General features: G+C 36.0%; 1 long non-coding RNA gene across 1 annotated transcript; it reads right to left on the bottom strand.

Annotated features, from left to right (window-relative positions):
* Positions 1-9,291: 9,291 nt before the first annotated feature.
* On the bottom strand, positions 9,292-10,663 carry LOC135117431 (uncharacterized). The gene is made up of 3 exons (XR_010276906.1): positions 10,039-10,663; positions 9,773-9,950; positions 9,292-9,496 (listed from the first exon to the last, which is right to left on the bottom strand). It is a non-coding gene; the product is annotated as an uncharacterized LOC135117431 (long non-coding RNA).
* Between the last annotated feature and the right edge of the window lie 3,761 nt (positions 10,664-14,424).

Here is a 14,424-nt window from a genome sequence, read left to right as displayed (position 1 = left end):
ACATGTTTTGTTTTTAGTTTATAGTTTTGATAGTATACTCCCCATACTGTCTACAGAAATTATAGTGGTACATATGTACAAGTATACTTACGTTTGCTTGTTGTTCATATTAAAAAACATACTAAAAAACTTTTTTGTGTTACACATAGTTAGGGCTGCCATCCGTCCGGGTTTCCCCGGATTTGTCCTCGTTTTGACCCCGTCCGGGGGACGTCCGGGCGGGTTTTCAAGAAGCGTCCGGGGAAAACCCGGACACTTTTCATGTAAGGAAGTACCTCATTGAATTTAAGTATATGTTAATAGTAAATGGATTACAAATTAGGTATTATTTTGTTTTCAAAAGTCGTACTCGGTCGGGAAAAAAATGCAATTTACGCCAAATGTCCGGGTTTTTTTAATGATTGTCCGGGTTTGGCGAAATTCGAGATGGCAGCCCTACACATAGTCCATAGATCTCATTATTCAGGGCTAATAAAAGGTATCTGCATACATAATAGATCAAGTTAACTATAATTAGATATTATCTTTATTAGGTACACAGTTTAGTCAATTTTTTCATAGCGAAATGGATAATAATTCGTATTTACTCTTGGAAAAATGTATGTAAACATTTTTAACTTACCATAGCTAACGCCATCTTGTGACAAATAGATGAAACTAATTTAAACGTTGACTGCTACTACATAAAAGATGTCGTTCTTATAAAAAATTGAATTAAAATCAAATCAAAAACTTATGGCCCGTTGAACCGATTACCGATAAAGTCTCAGAAAGCCTATCTGGAATCTATCTGACAGATGAACTAGTGACATAATAACTTTTGATCACTAATTCATCTCTCCAATGGCTGGCAATCTGGCAGAAAGTATAAAAGCAGCCTTTATCTGGCAGATACCATTAACTATCAGATAACTAACTGACATTTTATCGGTAAACAGTGAAACCGAGTATCGTTATTTAATTGTAGGAAACAAATAATTTATGATGTAACATCGTAATATTGCTAGTTAGATGCAATTGATATGCAATGTACTACGGTTTCGTCACAGGGCACCTTAGTGCTCCACGCATCCAATAAAACAGTAGCCTGTAAGCCTTAATCAAGTATTTTTTTTTGCCAGAATTGCCATCGTCTATTTTATACAAGGACTATTTTATGCATAGTTAATGTTATACAAAAGTTACTGGGATTATAGGGACCTTTCGACCTTTCAATCTCAAAATGATAATGGAATATTTAGTCACTTCACTTTAAGTACATTGACTGCGGAAAACAATCTAAACAATAAAATCTTTTGCCATCAACTGACGCAACAGTCGTTCACACAAGCGAATATAATTAATTTTCCAAGAAAATACCTAACTAAGTATGTGACCGGAAGCAATTACGACAACATTCCTGGTATCAATAGCTATAAACTGATTTTCACATGCCGTCTACGTGATGATACGTAGGTGTAATGTTACTGTGTACACATAAGTAATAAATTTACTTCAGTATGTGGCCGCTGTGACCGCCAAATATCGTCATTTGTATTCCAGGTAACACACAGCGCGCATCGCTACTACTTGACTTAACTTTACCTCCGTCAGCGGGTTTTTTGAACAATAACTTCTAGGGTTCATAGCAATGTCCATAATTATGAATCTTCTCATTCAAATAGGTAATATTTTGGAAGACATGAGTGATCCAGATGCTAGTGCTAGCGTGATGTTGACATTTTCGCGCAACAGACAACTGTCCAAATCATTTAGATTTTTCCTTCCTGTTTTCGATTTAGCAAGTTAATTGAAGCAGCTACTTAGCTAACTATCCTGTTAGGTAATTTATGAATTAAAAGCCAAAGGAAAATGTCACGAAATTCTTAAACTATTCTTGCCACATAGTTCCTGCGTAAACAACAGTGGTTTCAGAGGCTTCAGGGAAAACAGCAACTAAAGTTCTTTGACCTCTTGTTATATCCGTAACAATTAACCTAGGTTTATAGCCCAATAAATAGTTCAAAAGTTTAATGCAAATTCATATCACTTATGGCTCCCAATATTTTTTGTCGGTCTATTATAACATAATAATGTTTAAATAAACAATATTAATTCACTGTATATGTACTTGTGGCGTATTGAACTGTGAGCACCCTATTGTTTTATAACTTGTAATACATACGAGCTAAACAAGGATGTACATTCTAAACATTCCGCCTGAATTAATTTGAATGCTTGAATTTTCTTCATGGTCGATTTATTGGTGTGGTTTAATAAAACATAAGGCACAAGTGGTTTATGGCTGCCTACCTACATACATATCTATTGTTTTATGTTCCTTGAAATCAACCTGCCAGGTGTTGAGAACCGTTATGTATATAGGCGATAGGTGTTATGCATCAAACAGTTATAGCTTAGGCGCCGTATGACAAAGGCCATTTAAGTATATACCTACCTATTGCTTAAGTATATTTTTGAATTTGCGAATTCAAGCCAGTTCTACTTAAGTATGTCCGAATCAGAGTGACTAATGTTGAGTAGGCAGGTATCAGCAATACATGATCTGATCAATATCGCTTCGCATTTGAATTCTGCTGTCACACAAGGATCTGAATACAATTTGGTGCTTCTAACACGTGTGGGTCGGCACTGGATAGTTATTATTCACATTTGGCACAAAGCCGACTTGGGCCGCGGTGTCAACGCCCTTGTCAAGTAGGGAGGATCAATTCACTTATGAGTACGTAAGAATGGAAAAAAGCACGGGGAACAATGGACGGCGGTTATGTGGTAGTGAGAAACAGGTGGCTTTCCATAAGCTTAGGTAATTAGCGAGAATTTCTAGCTTTGTACATCGGCTAATTTCAGAAAGAAGTTGCAGTTGTCAATTTCAGTTGTTGGATTGCCCGGGTAACTCGGTTGAGGAGGTCAGATAGGCATTCGCTCCTTGTAAAACACTGGTATTCAGCTGCATTCGGTTAGACTGGAAGCCGACCCCAACAAAGTTGGGAAAAGGCTCGGGAGATGATGAACATTTGCTTAATTATCTAGTTAAAATTAAACAAAATGCATGTACCTACTAGACATAATAAAAATAGACATCAATCACTTCCAGTTCCTTTCTTAAAAGCTGCAACCTTCAACATTCTTGACATTTGTATGATCGCTCATCAGTCGCTAGCTAGAACCGATGCAGTGAGTCAGCAAGAGTCAGTGTTTGTATGCGGTGCCATCACGCCCAAAACACTCGGTCATATTTATTTCGAGGAACATGAATGTTGAGGTAGTAAGGCTGCGTTTACGGATGCGGTATTAGTTGCACCTACCTTACCTTACCTAGTTCTGTTTTGATGACCACTTCCATGTAAATAAATTACTTGGGAGATTCATCATTTCAATCTTTGAATTTGTACATGCCTTCGGATAATAGAAATCGAATCTAGGTAAAATCTATGCTTGAGGTCAAGGTGACAACCTGCTATAATAATTTGGATAATTAAAAAAAACCACCAAAGGTTGATAAGGCAGATAAGCTGGTGATATTTGTGACGCAGCTTCTTGAAAACAGAAGAAGCACCCGCTCACGAGCATTATTTAATCTTTTGCCTCCCGGAGTGAGTCATCCTGTAAGCAATTTTCCTTACAAGATGGTCACGAAGAAACTTTGTGATCACCTACTTAATTATCATATAGAGACCGTGAACATCAAACATTATCCTCAACAGTATGTACATTTGGCTGTACCTCAGCAGAACGTACGTGGCCAAATCGAATTACTCAGCAACTCGGGAACAATAGGTAGGTACAGTCGGTTTTCCCCCATTACTCCGAAGTTACTATGTCGGAGGCACCTAATCCATTCCGCTGTCGTATTGTACAATTAAATTACCATAGCGGTTGCGGGAACCCGGCCAGCAGGAAGCGGCTGTCCCCGCTGCATACTGATGCAGCGCTTTGTCTCTGTACTCGTAAGACCTCAGACATTACCTCTAAGGCTTCTAACAAGTATTAATATAGAAATAAATCCTAAGCGCCGTCTAAGGGCGTGCTCTATCGGTTTGCATCCTCGGAAATGTTTGTCAACCTGCGACCGCTGTTTCGAATTCAATTCAGTACAATTGTATATCTAACCATTCTTCATACAAAACTCCTCTACCTGTCTATGGATGAAATTCCGTTCAAGTAATCAACTACTTTTTGACAAGCAAACATACAGATATGGCAGAGAATCTAGTTTTTTAATGTGGTGCTACGAATATAGGCCGGTATTAAGATTAGTAGTTTACACGGTAACATTTTAGGCTGAACTTGGGAGCGCGGTAATTTACAATTAACTATTAGGTACTTGCTTGAAAGGAGGGCTATTATTTTATCAGGATAAATAAAGGGACCGGAGAAAATAAATAAGAAAAGTATCTAACCGTATCTATCTATTCTGTCTATGTTATAATATCCTTATTAAGTATCTGATATGAGGATATTGTGTATTATATTTAAAAATATGTATTCATAGTCAATCAATTAAACGTTTTAGTAAAAACTTTTAATCATAAATTATTCAAGAAGTTTCTATCTCATTCATTTACTGCAATTCACTAAAACCTTTCTATTTACAAATAAAAAACTGGCTGAAATTCATAGAAAAATAAGGATGGATGCCGTTAAGTCATTTTTTTTGTTTATTTTTTTTTTCGGAACAAAATGGCGACCTCAGATTTTTTTATGCAGAATGTGCCAGTACGGAAATTACTTTTTGAAAGTGTAACCTCTTTTGCTGTTATTTTTTGTGTGGAGGTAGAGGAGGGAGGAAGCTAAAAAGAAGATTGAGCGTCATTTAGTAAGTAATAAAATAAAAATAACACTGTAGAAGAAGTTTTAGACAGAGGCACTTCTGAAATATTATTTTGGTACCTACAAATATTTAGGTACAGGAAGTGAAAAGAGGACTAAGCAATTACTATACTAATGCATGCAGTTTCAACGTGTTGTAGTCAATCCAGAAAACGAATTCCTCGATCATAAAGTGACATTGATCGGATTCATTTTGAATAATGTAAAATGTTTTGCGCTTCAGAAAAGAATTCAACATAAAGTCATGGACATATCTCATTTTAAATTCCCATTTAGTGCATAAAAATAAGTTACCGTAAACATGGGAAGCTATGTTCATATTCAGTAGTTAGGTAGTTATTACATAGGTAATTCCAAATATTAGGTACAATCCTGTGTGTTATAAAAATTATAAAGCTGTAACAAACAACAAGAACCAAAAGCATCATTAAGTACAATTGGCGATGCAAAGATTCTAACTAGCGCCTCTAGTGTCAAAATTGTGAAGCTGTCTAAGAACGACACTTTGACAGATATCCGTACATTTTGTGTCAAAATACCGCGCGTCAAATTAAAAAGAAAAAAGTGTCAATTTTTATAGTGACATAAATTGTATAGAAAAGGCTGTCAGTGTCGTTCTTAGACAGCTTCTTAAAGTCGCCACTAGAGGCGTGCGCGTAATCTTTGCATCGCCAATACTTATTCAAAGTCGTAAAAATATGCACTGCTTTCATGGAACGCCAGCGTACATTGCTCATCAATATGACAATGACAAAAAAAATGACAATTGTTAACAGGTACTTGAGAAGTGTCAACATGAATAGTTTTGCACCATTCTCGCTAGTTGGGGAGTCCGCGACCTTACCGGAATACAAAGACAGGCGGCTCCTTATGCACGACGACGCATGTGCGGTCACCGACTCCAGACGCGGCCTCCCCTCGCCCCGCACCCCTGCTGCCTCCAGGCCACGTGCGCCGGCCCATACTTACCGTGAAAATGCCCATTTCCACGAACGCACCGGAACTTTGAACGTACACCAAATTATTTTTTCGATATCGATGAATTATTGCTCGTCATGCGGTAATTTTAAGTGGATACTTTACCAGAATTTCTTGGTGTTGTCATGTCTGGTTCTGCCTGCAATTATTTTAAACATCATCAACCGAAGTATTGGTAACGAGAACGGGTAACGATTTTTTTATTGCAGATTGCTTAATAACCCGTAAATCATGGTATTAGGGCGCAGGACCGCAAGCTTATTGCCTCCGGATCCGTATTGAGTAACAGTTGGGGCGCCAACGCAATAGGCACTTGATGTAACCGCACTGACGCAATAACCAGCTGTTCCTACAACCTACAACACCGACGCTCCATCTAAACAGTGTCAGTCGAGCCGACGCGGAAATAATTAGAATAGTTAACGTCACTCATTATGATTACACTCCGAAATGCAATACCAACATTAAATTATCTATGTAGGACCTATGTACCTACATTGTAAGTTGTTTTGAATTGTACCGGGTGGTCTATAAAAGACCACCCTGTTTTATCTGATGCGTTCAAAAACAGGTTTAAAGCCTGTGCAAAGCTTTGAGCCGATAATGAAATATAGGTAGTTATCTTTACTAATATTATAAAGCTGAAGAGTTTGTTTGTTTGTTTGTTTGTTTGAACGCGCTAATCTCAGGAACTACTGGTCCGGTTTGAAAATTTCTTTCAGTGTTAGATAGCCCATTTATCGAGGAAGGCTATAGGCTACTTTTTATCCCGGTACGGGAAGTAGTTCCCACGGGATGCGGGTGAAACCGCTGGTAGAAGCTAGTGATAGATAAAACTGCACAACAGCATTCCTGATGATAGTATAGGTACCTAAGTAATATTTTATGCTGAATTGACATTTTAAACTGAAACCAAAGCAAATCTCTACAGCTTATAAGTAGGTACATAAATATCTGGAAAAGCCTTTTCAATAATCTGGAAATTGGAAGCTCGGGAAAGATCATAAAACTCAAAACACATAGTCGCATTTAATTCGGTAGGTAAACGTGTGTGTGTGTGTGTTTTGTGTCACGGTTTCGTTCAAGATTCCTCAAGATTCCTAGAGCAATATCAGCACAATTTTTCTTTTTCCTGTTTGTCCATAAATAAATATAAATCCTTAACATACCTTTTTTGGTCAATTAATTTACCGCCAGTGAAAACATTTTTTAAGCTTCTTTTTGAAACCCTACTTATACCTTAGTACTCAGCTCTGAAACAAATGATTCGTTCGGATCATTAGCACTTTTCAGTATCAAATTAAGTTGGGAGAATGTACTACTTTTTCAAATAAGTATCGGCGCATCTCTAAACTGCCATGTAATTCAGCTTATTTTTAAGTCTCCGAATTGCAAACTAAAGCTGTTACAAAAAAACGCAAGAAAATTCTATGGAATTAGCGACTAAGTGTCGTAGCATTTATGCTTTATGATAAACAATTGTTCACGTCGCAAAAACATCTTGAGACTTCCGAATTTCCCAGAATCGACAGCAATGAAATGGTTACCAATAAGTTCTTTATGATAGACCTTTGATGGTGCCAAAAAATCCAGACTGAAATCCATGGGGTATAGGAGCTATTTCATATTATCGCAAAAATAGTTTATGTTGAATATATGTTGATTTTAAAGAATATTAACATCAAGGGACATAAAAAAGCAAGTAAACTAACATTATACAAGCCACTAGTAATAACCTCATAGTTTTAGAGTTGGCCTGGTGATTAAAAGGTCTTGTATTTAACCACTCCAGATACGATTAAGCACCGACCTTACCTACTTGGAGAGGTTTCGCAGTTACATGCAACCTTCACAACTGGCTATGAAATGTTTTTGGAGAAATTGTCTTTGAAAATCGCGCCATGTGACATTGTCAAATACATAGACATAATATTAGTAAACAGGACTGCGCACCTTTACCCAAAAAACGAGCCGAGTGAAACAGTTAGTACCGAGGCCGTCTGTCCCTTTCTAATAGGGTGACTATGAGATTAAGCTATGTGAGACAAATCCGAATTTGCTAAGATTATTAAACACAGATTGGTATTGAAATATTAACTTACGCAGTTTGTGACCTTAAAATAGTAACATAGGCTTTTAATAATTAGCGGGATACAGCAGTATAAAAGCAGGGAGATTCGAAGTGAAGACTGTTTTTTTTTTATTTTGCTTTACATATAGACTGCTGAGCCGTTTATGTTGCCTTTCTTCATTTTTTGGGAAGCTATAACAATGGTACAACAGTTTTAAAATCCATCACCCATATTTTGACTCGTTACAAGAATTCATGGGCACCCTAGTTGTTTGATTTACGAAAATGTTATTATTAGCTAACCTGGGGTGCGATTCACTAAGGAAAAACATCTTTACAACCAAGAAATCATCGTTGTAACATCAGATGAACAGTCGTCAGTATTCATTAGTTAAGATTGCGCGATCGTAGCGCCTCAACGATGTTGACGGCGTGACATAGAACTAACATTTGGTGCCAAATGTATGAAAAACGGTATTCAGCAACACGAAACATCCTCGCCTGCAACGACAACCTCGCCTTCGCCCTCGATTTTATCTGTCAAACCGAAAAGCTTGTAAATTGTGGATGTTTTCTTGGATGAAGGCGATTAAAATGTAAGTAAAACAAGTTATTTAATAAAATGCAATGTGAAAATATGTTTTTATGATGTTTTGTTTATCTTACTTTAATTCCTGAAACGTTTACGTCTATTTTTAATGTTTTAGATGGCAGTTCGCCTTTCCTGTATGATTTTTTTTGTTGGAATAAACTAAACATCAAGATCATTAAATAAATAAGAAGTCAGGCCTCCGTGATACGTATTATGGATTTACTAACTTCTGATAGAAACTATATTAAGGTTGCCTGAAGAACAGATAAGACAGTTGAAAGATTTCTCCTTTCCTAACTAATCGTTAAGGAGGAATTAGCAACCACACCAATATATTACACTTAATCAATATAATATAAATCATCATACAGTACAGTGGATAGGTGCCTAAAACTTACTGTCCATAAACCTTTTGTATGTACTGTTTTTTTGGTTAGTGGGATTTATGTACCAAATAATGCTATGTGACATTGCAAGAACAATGTCTCACAGGCATCTGCCTCAAGGACTCAACAATATACAGTAGATGCCATCAACCATCCAGATATTATTCATAAGTACGAGGTAAGAAGCAATGTGACTCGGTTAACAAGCAAGCCGGACTCTAGCAGTGACTTGGACAGTGGATGTCATGCTAGAAGTTATTTAATAAACAATAATATGTGTGACACCTTCTAACAATACATATGTATTTTACCTGTGTATGTTAAATAGTAATATAAACATTTTTAACATTACACAATAGTGTGCAGGTATCAAAGTAATTTTTATAAAAATACTTAACTTTTCTGTAATCATTAATTAATAAAACAATATCTTAATTCAACATGTCTTTTTATTATTTTGTATTTTATAATGAACATGGATTTATTTATCTAAATTCAGATTCCAAAACATTCTCCTCGCATAATGGAATGTATTGTTAACTCAATTACACCGAGTTCTGACAAATTCTTCATGTTGCCTCGCAGCTGCTATAGAACTGGACTTCCTCTGAACTGCTCCCTTTTGTCCTTCTAGTGCTGCAACACAAGCAAAAATTATATGATAATAATATATAAAATAAATAAAACAACTATTTGCTTGGTGTGGTTTAACTTTCAGTTGCAATTTCAAATGCCTTTATGATTGAATTTGAAGGATAGAGTAAAATCATTGTATATGCCTGCTGTCAATACTGATTTAGTACCTAATACATACAAAACACAATGTAAAAGAGTACCTACTATACTTACCATGATTCAATGCAACAGTAAACACACACTATATAGGTTCATAAATGATTATTGATTACTAACCTTACACCACTGCTCCAATATTTTCATACACCCACTACGTCACTTGTTTTCGGATCGTGCCTGATGACTGCTCGCATTGCAGTACGATCATGGCCCATCATAATCAAACATGGTTTGCTTTCCAAAAAGCTTACTAGCTCTTCCAGCTGACTCAACGAAGGCAGTGCGTTGCGAGACACTAAAAGATAAATATTTTAGTCAATAGACGTAGTTCACAAAGACTGTATTGTATATTAAAATGTAAATGTTACGTACTGTGTACTTACTTTCGATAGTTTTGGAACCAAACTAAAACACAGGACAAGTAGAATGCCGTTGGTCAGGGGTACAACTTTTTTTAAAGTCCTCTTGACCGCTTAAAGCCATTTGGAGCTTTGAAATCTCGTATTTAGATAAATAGATAAATAAAGATATAATCCAGTTAAGAGCAAAATGTTTGTTTTGATTTTGAAAAGTTTTGAAATGACACAGACTATATATTATACTACATAACCTAGATTATAACAAATGTCAAAGATTTGAGTCATTATTTTCTATGTCGAAAATGATATGATTAATTAAATATTCGTTGCTTATCGAATAGAATGTGTTTTATACATACATATTATGCATTTACATTGATTTAAAATGTCGAAATAACGCCAAAAAACGTTAGTCGAGATTTTCTCGATTATACTTTAAATTGCTTTAGAAGAAATTTGGCAACACTGTAAACATCCTACCCGTCATCGTTGTTCGGCAGATCGTCGACGAGCTTTTGAGCTAAGCGAATACGGTTTTCATCAACGTTGTTTTTAAAAGCGATGTCTACGATGCGACATCTGTGAACTCGTCGTTGTTAGCATCGATGATGTGTTTGTTACAGAATCGCATAGCTGTGGAACGATATATTGCAACCACCATAGGATTCACTTTCACAAGTATAAAAGCAACACTTTTTCACCATTTCAATAGTTTAAATTGATTTAATACAAAAAAACATAACAAAATTTTAAATGCTGATTACGCGCCAAGAATGTTCAGGGTTACCACTAGAAAATAAAAAAAAGCAAAATATAAATTTATGTTATTTATGTTTTAATAATAAATACGAATAAATTAATGCGATTGTTATTAATTTGTTGACTTACAATTGTTAAAATAAGATAAAAATATAAATGATTCAATTGTTTATTGGGAAGACAAAACTTTTGATCACAACATTTTTTTATGCTGGCAAGGTGTTAGAAAGAGACAAACAGCCTCCGTTCGAACTATCCCTCTCGGCTCGGATTTGCCTCTGTGTATTATGCAACCAATTTAGTACCTTATTGCGTTAAAATAGAGTTCATTTTCGTAAATATATATTCTGAGCGTGCGCAATCTTGTTTAGTAATATTATATCTATGGTCAAATATAACAAATGACTTAGCAATGCAAAACGGTCCAATCACGAGTCTGCATTCAATTTCTTACGAACATCAAACAGTAAAAGTAAACTTTTTTGTGAACTAAAATCTTGATCGAAAAAACGTTATAAAAAGAGAACCCCATGGTTTTTAGATGATTTGAAATACTTTTTAAAATCCACAAATTATACTGAATCCAATCATACATATGAAGTTCCTGTCGACTCTGGGTGTTTTTTTGGCCATCTCCTTTTTTCAGACTATTTCAAAACCTGCGATTAGGAAACATGGCTGAAAAACTAAAAAGGACAATAATAATGTCACGGTGAATAAACGCACTCGTATTTTTTGCCCGGTCGTAAAACTCTGACAGTAGACATTAAGCACCCAACTTCTTTCTTCAAAACTTTTATTACATGTTTAGTATTTAAATCACTATCATTTCGAATTTAAAATGCCGATAGCATGTACCTCGCGGCTATTTCTGATGCCCGCGATGTAACGTTGGTCATTTTTAAAAACAGAACACACTCGTTGACATAATCGCGCCTCCTTATTCGGCAAAAATACATTGTTTGGTGTGTCCGTGAACAATAGAGTTAACAGTAAAGCTGCTTCTTATTCCGCTCGGATACGGACACGGGGGGACTGCGTCGACCGGTTGGAGTCTGTAAATTCCGTACATTGTAATTCAGATTGAATGTCGAAACGCACGAGTCGGCATGCAGCTATGCGGATGCTTCGGTTGCTCGAACTTTGACTTATAGTACCTATGCCTTGCCGGCTTCTGCATATACCTAAATATTAAATGGTTTTTCATTTAAATTAAAATAAAGAAGTATTTACAAACCATAATAAAATGTTGTAGAAGCAATAAATTCATAACAAATGCAATACCAAACATAAATATTAATATACTAACTTATTTTTAATTATAATTGACTCTGATCCAATGCATCGTTTCTAGGAAGCAGCGTCGTTAGTATCTTCCGCGTCTCCACCCACTTTATTAATCAGTAAACGTCTCGCGGCCAATAAAAGTGCGGCATTTATAGACTGGTTGTATAAAACACATAAATCCAAGCCAAAAGAATGGCGTACCCTGTCCAACATCACAGAAACAGATTTCAAAGGCACGTCGTTATTCATTGGACCTATAAACTCAGGTGTTTATGGGGTTTGTCACTTTCGCATTTTTTTACCGTCCCTTTTACGTGTGGAAATATTTATAGCTGTACAACTAGAGCTACGATTGAGTCCCAAATTGCGTCTGCATAACTTCTTTTATTTCAAATATTTGCCTTTAAATACAACTTAACAAATCTAAGATTCTTGAAAAAAAGCACAAAGCAAACAGCTGTGTTGAGTGTGTTGTAAGAACTTGTAAATAGCGGCAATTCAAGCAATTGGAGATGTAAAGGACTGCAAAAGACACCTAGTCGGCAACTTTTATTTTGCCAACACGTATCATATTATCTATTATTCTCAATCAAAACCATTTGGATCATGAATCGACAGTTTTATACACAAGTGTGGATTCTTTAGTTTTCCTATCAAAAAATCAAAACAGAATGTGTTCCTTTGTCATGCTAGGCTTGCCGAACTTTTGTCAAAGCTTTTGTGAGTTGCCGCTCTACGACCGAAAAAAGTTTTACGCTTATGACACAACATTTACTAAGGAACCGCTTTTTTAACATCGCCTCCCAGTGGATTGTATGTTTTTTTTTTATGAAAATCGGATTACGTCGTGCATAAACGATATTGGTTGATATGTTCTTTTTATATCACTAAGCACCGACAAAATAATACATTGTACGTAAGTGGGTACAATATAATGCGCATAGAAATGAATTTCCAACGTGTGAACATTTTTTTGTGTATTAGGTTCGTTCATGAAACACTCATACAGAAGTTATGTTAGCCATACCTACTGACGTGAATTCTATAAATTATAGTAGGCGTAAGTAGCCCATTGGCTTTTACAGGTACTTATTAGATATACCTACCTACATAATAGGTACTCAGTTAACAGATGTTAAGCAATAGAATAGCAATAAGAAGCATTTTATTTAATATAATTTAGCTAGGCCTAGTGCACACCAGGCTACCAGCAAAGTAGCATAGCATTCCCGAGCAGGATTAGCGTCAGGCAGGCGGCCGGCTGTAAAATAAGCAGTATGATAAGTAAATATATGATTAGCGAACGTTCCTTGTGAGATGACGCCAGACGGAAGATTATGGAAGAAGAAAACATGCTGCTCTGACCTCAAATAAAAAATTGGGCTAGGGCAGGAAGATGATGCGAAACGTAGGCCTCCCCCAAAGACTATAAAACCACCCTAACGAATGCCAATCAATCAACCAAACACATCGGTTTAGAAGTCGATGTCTCAGAATGCAGCCATGTTCAGTTCGTCACCGACTTCTAGCCTGATGCATCTAGAAGTTTTTATTTTTTGCATTTTGTGTTTTATGTACCTACCAAAAAACATAAAAATATAAAATAGAAAAAATACAAACAAAAGTTTTATTTTCAACGTTTCCTCTTCACTGTGTTAAGATTCTGCCCTGAGCTTGTCCACAACTTTCACAAGATTACCTAGGCTTCCATCATCAGCTGGCTTATTCGCTAACTTTCGAATTCTCAGATGTCAACTGGCCTCAGTTGTCATCGGAACTTTGATGTCAACCTATAAGTTCAAAACATTGGTATTCTGTATCGCATGAAGTGGATATCGGTGGATATCGTTACACGGTTGCTGACGCCAAAACTACGATGACAACTTGACAACTCTATTTTTTTATCGACTATTATACTGCTAAGTAGGAAATACCCTATTAGCATTACATTACTACGTTTGAGAGAACGCTTTATTTTCAGCGTGTTATATATTTAAAAACAATCTGTGGCGGTAAAATTCAGTATTTGCTTTCTATTGTGTGTGAACTTGGTGTCTAAAATTCCGTGTGGTTGAACAATATTTTAACTGAGAATATTGTGAGTATTGTAGTTATTATAAATTTAACAACGTAAACAATATTTTGATACGTAGATTCCTATGTTTTGCATGCAAAACAAAAATTGGTACACTACAGGAAGGTAACTTTACGTACTTGAGTAGGCCGTCCCATACATTGAGAGCATCGGTTACCTCACTTACTAAATGAAGGTTGAGACATGCTGCAAATTAGTAACATCAAATTATGTAATATTGGTATTTATTTAACTTTTTACGTTATAAATTCTTACTTTTAGCTCAATTG

This window comes from Helicoverpa armigera, chromosome 10, assembly GCF_030705265.1.
Source record: "Helicoverpa armigera isolate CAAS_96S chromosome 10, ASM3070526v1, whole genome shotgun sequence".
Classification (NCBI taxonomy): Eukaryota; Metazoa; Arthropoda; class Insecta; order Lepidoptera; family Noctuidae; genus Helicoverpa; species Helicoverpa armigera.
The sequence above is the reverse complement of the archived record's forward strand: the minus strand, read 5'-3'. Positions and strand labels throughout refer to the sequence as shown.